Source organism: Equus przewalskii, chromosome 19, assembly GCF_037783145.1.
Source record: "Equus przewalskii isolate Varuska chromosome 19, EquPr2, whole genome shotgun sequence".
Classification (NCBI taxonomy): domain Eukaryota; kingdom Metazoa; phylum Chordata; class Mammalia; order Perissodactyla; family Equidae; genus Equus; species Equus przewalskii.
Window position 1 is genome coordinate 11270188 of NC_091849.1, and position 5043 is coordinate 11275230.

Sequence of the window (5043 nt, forward strand, 5' to 3'; positions counted from 1 at the left end):
CGTTGTGTATGTGTCGTTGATGAAGTGTAAAAAGTATGAAGGGTATCTTGCACCTGAGGGATTTGAAAGCCATTTTTACCAATAGTCCTTCCTTCACCTTATTTTTCAAACTCTAAAAATCTATAAGAATTTACACAGGATAGCAGTAGTATTCCTAATGCTGTGAAAGTAATTGACTTAGAACCTGAGGACGTATAGCATTAGAGCTAAATTACATTTACCATGGTTAGCCTTTTGTTTTCTTCTCATACTGTATCCAGTGCCCTCAAGAATGTTTTGATAATCTGTTTACCATAGATCATGTCTCACATTTTTGTTAGTATTAACCACCAGGAGGACTGAGTGAGGAAACTGACCAAAGCCGTGTAGAAAGATGGAGGAATGCCCTTGAAAACCCATTTGAGATAGGAAACCATTAATTGCAGTGGCTGGGGGCCAAGTTTTGATTTTTCTTCGGCAGTGCTCAGCTGCCAGCAATGTAAAGTAGGAAAAAGGGGATTGTGCCAAGGTCAGGCTTTGTGAGGTAGGAGTGTCTAAGGGGCAACGTTGTTCAAGATTGCTGGAGATTGGCCTTGGGATTTGAGCTGGGTTGTAAGAGAAGTCAGATCAGGTAAGGCACTAATAAATTGGATGAATGAGAAGGGGTAGAGATTGAAGATAAAATGGATATGACGTGTATAATGGATAGAATGTGAAGTTTGGGGTAGACTAGGATTTCAGAGGTGAAGCAGGTCTGAGCAGTGACACTGATTACAACCATGGAAAGGAGGAGTCTGAGAACTTTGATTCAATCTAGGGTGTCGTGAACTATCGGCGTGGCCACTGTTGCTTTTGCATGGTGGCTGAAGTTGGGATGGAGATGACCGTGATCTGGGGACCGAGTCAGGCACTTGGAAGACTGATCTGAAGGTCTGGAATGTCAAGTGGTCCTTAAAAGGAAGGAGTTTCCTGAAAATGAAAGAGAAATGTTCTTGGGGAGCTGTGAGAATGCTTTCTCTTCATTTTGGACCCCCTGGCATCTCTACAGGCCAATATATGATTGTTATGCACCAGTAAGTACTTCCGTTATAAAAGTGATGCAGTTTATGGAGAACTTTGTTGGGGGGTTGAGGGAGGAGAGGAGGGAAGGACAGCAAAAGCTTCTCTAGGAATCTTAAAGCGAAGAGTAGGAGTTTTCCAGGTAGAGGACGAGAAGAGGATTCCAGATGAAGAAAGCATGTGCAAAATGAGAGTTGTGGGAAGATGCCTTGCTTGGAGAACTAGATAGTTGGTTATTCCTGGAATAGAGAGTGATGGGGGACACTGGTTTGAAGCTGGAGAAGAAGGACAGATCTAGGTCACAAAACCTTGTTATGCAATGGCAAAGGCTTTGAAGTGCATGCATGTGTGATGGAGAGCGTTGATTCACTTGTTTAACGTGTTGAGTGGCTACTCTTGCAGGCATCTGGACTAAGTACTTGGAAAACTTATGCTGGGGCTGGCCCGGTGGCCCGGTTAAGTTCGCACGTTTCGCTTCTCGGCGGCCCCGGGTTCGCCGGTTCGGATCCCGGGTTCGGACACGGCACCACTTGGCAAAAGCCACGCTGTGCTAGGCGTCCCATGTATAAAGTAGAGGAAGATGGGCACGGATGTTAGCTCAGGGCCAGTCTTCCTCAGCTAAAAGAGGAGGATTGGCAGTAGTTAGCTCAGGGCTGATCTTCCTCAAAAAAAAAAAAAGAAAGCTGATGCTAACTGCAGCAAGGAGCAGTGATTTGGATACACAATGGAGACAGGGTGTCTCTCACTGTAGTCCAAGTAAGAAAATAGAAAGCTAGTGGCTTCTGGAAAGAAGTGACGACTGTGGGAAGTTTGAGGACATGAAGAATCAACAGGACTTGAGACAGGATTTGTGAAGGCAGGTGAAGGAGAAGTGTAAGAGATTTCAACATTGTTTGATATTGCTAATGTTGAGGGGTGCGTATGGAAGGAGTAGCTTTGAGGTTGGCTGGAGGGAGGTGGAAACTGAGAGTCCAGTTTCGGGCATGCATATTTGAATTTAGGTGCTTAAAGGCCATTTGGTGGACAGAAATACTAACCAGTTGTAAAAATAGAATGAGGGCCATGGTTGAAAACACAGACTCAGTTGATCAGTATGTGAATGCATTTGAAGCTGTAGGCAAAAATAGGGTCCAGGGCAGAGGCTAGAATAAGTGACCCGAGGAGTGGCCCCTAAAGAGTATCAATATTTAAGAGGCTGTTAAAAGAAAAAGAGGCCTCTAAGGACATTGAGAAAGACTTAAGATAACTGAGAATGTACCTGGAAGCAAGTAATGTGCTGGAAGCAAGTAATGTGCTGGAAGCAAAACAAAGAAAGAATTTGAAGGAAGAGCAAGTGTTTAAGTGATGTATTTGCAGGATGATGTTGCTCAGATCTTACTATGAAGAAATGGCAACAGGAAACTATTGCAGTAGTCCATGCAAAAGATACGTGAATCTGTGCAAGGCTGTGGCAGTGGGGCCAAATTAAATAGATATTGATGGGAGTTGATTTGTCAGGGTTTGGTGACTGGTTAGATATGGGAGGTGTAGGACAAAGATGAATTGTTGATAGATGGCTGATGGATGTTGCTGGAACGTGTTTGAGGGGACAATTTGGGGATAAGTCCAGGGCTGTGCAAGACCAGTGGAAACGGCCCATCTGGATCTTAGGATGAAGGTCAGGAGAACTGAGTTCCTACCCAAATGCTAGAACTTGGTAGTTGGCAATTGATTCAACCTGTTTCCTGGTCTGCTCCCTGCGAATGATAATGTCTGGGATTGTTGTAAGAAGACAATTTTTAAAAACTCCTGTTTAGCATACCCTTTAATACATAGTAGGCAACCTGTAACTTAACCTCCCATTCTTCTTTCCTTACTCCTTATTCACCTTTGCAACTGTAGGAGTCTTCTTAATGACAGCTGGGTCCAGGAGTTGGCCAGTTCATTGAAAAAGTTGAAATGGAGAGTCACAAAAACATATACATTCATCCTACACTATCTTGAAGTAAGACCAAGACTTTTTTCACCGAATATACATCCCCTAGATTTCAATCTCATTTTCTTTGAAGAGTCAGACTTAATCATTCTGTGATTTCCAGTTTTGGTCTCTTAAAATTGGAACAACAACAGAACCTTGCAAGACAAAGATTTTTACTGTATTTTTTTCATCTTTTACACTTGCCTCACTTGTCCCTAGATGGACAGGATTTTTAGTATCTTGCCTTTATCAAATTTTCCCAAAACATTCAACTGTTTTCATAGAAACAGCACCGCCTATTTTACACTATTTCATTGTAGTACTTATGTAATTATAATATCATAGACAACTGAAATAAGCAGGTTTGGGACCGTTTTGGTTGAACAGAAGTGATTTGGTGAGGACAGAAATGTGTGGATGTGCAGGATACGGCTCGCCTGTCCTTGATGGTGCTCCCGAGCCAGGCAGGTGCTGTGCGTCTTGCAGAGCACACATTGAAGCCTCATGTGGAATCTCCGTACCCTTCCACGGAACTCTCATACCAGTCTCTGTCTATTCCCTCCCGGTGCTTTATAGACCCTTCTGCCTGTCTGAAACCAATACCTCCTCCTGTGCTTTGCATCCTGTTTGCCTCCTACCTTTTCAGCAAATTGTCACTGTCAGTTATTTCTTGTATATATTCAGTCATTGTCTGTCAGCTGGATCATTCTTGTCAACATTTAAACATATTCTATCTTGAAAGAAAGAAGGAAAGCCCTCCTTCTACTCTTTTCCCTCAGCCGCCAGCCACCCTTCCCTTTCCGCTATAGACTCCTGCAACTTGTTCTCTCTCTGACCCCTGACGTGAAATCTGAAGGACATTTTGCAGTTCTCAGCTTTGACCTCCCAACAGTGTTTGTCCTGCTTGCTCCTCCCCTCCTTGAAACATTCTTTTCCTTTGGCTTTAATGATGCTGAATTCTCCTAGCTTTGCAGCATAATTACTAAAATTCTCCTGGTTTAATCCTGTCTGTCTGGCCAACCCCTAAGCCTGCAATTAAATGTCAGAGTTCCCAGGGCCAGGTCCTAGCCCCTTTTCCCTCACCCTGTGCTGTGTCCTGAGGCAGTCCTATCTGTGACTTCGGCTGCCATCTCTTCACCAGTCGGGCCACATTCCTGTCTCTTGGGCCAGCTGCCTTCTCAGGATCTCTTCTTGGTTGTCTTAAACGCTGGTCAAACGCAACACCTGCAAGGTCCTATTTATAACCCTCTCCGAACCTGGTGTTCTTCCAGTGTGCCTATACAGCTGCCAGAGTTGACAACCTGGGTGTCATCTTTGACCCCTCTTTTGGGCCCCATAGTCGACACATCATCTTGATGATTTTACTTCTGAAATTGCTCATGAAGCCATTTATTTTTCCCCATTTTCTTATTACCCTCTGTAGGCAGTGTAGTATATTGCTCACGAGGGTGGCCTCTGGAATTGGACGTCTGCGTGCCTCATTTTTCATCTGTAAAATGGGTATAATAATAGTACCTATCTCATAGGGTTTTTGTAAGGATTAAATGAGTGAATACACACAGAGCATTTAGAATAGTGCTCGGTATATATTGAGTGTTCCCTACCGTTACAATGCTCACATGGATTCCTGCAGTGGTGGTTGTCTCAAATCCATTACAACCCCTCTCCACTTCCTCCTCCTCGTTGTCACCAGAATGATCTTTTTGAAATTCAAATATGACCTTGTTGTCTCCTTGCTTATAACATATGAATGGTTTACCATTGCTCCTAGAACAAGGGTTAAAGAGACCTGAAGACGCCCAGTGACATGCCTGCCGAAAGATTGTGTTTACCGAAAGACTGCAGCTCAGGAGTCACTTTCTCAGAGAGGTGTCTCTGAACACCACCCCCACTGCTTTCCAGGCAGTTCCTTTGTCATTATTAGAATGGTCTTCTCCTTCAGTGGCGACCACAGACAAGAATTAAACATTTGTTGATGCATTTATTTGATTAAACACCATCATCCCCACCATGTTGAATTAATTAGTTAATGTTCCAATATAAGGTAG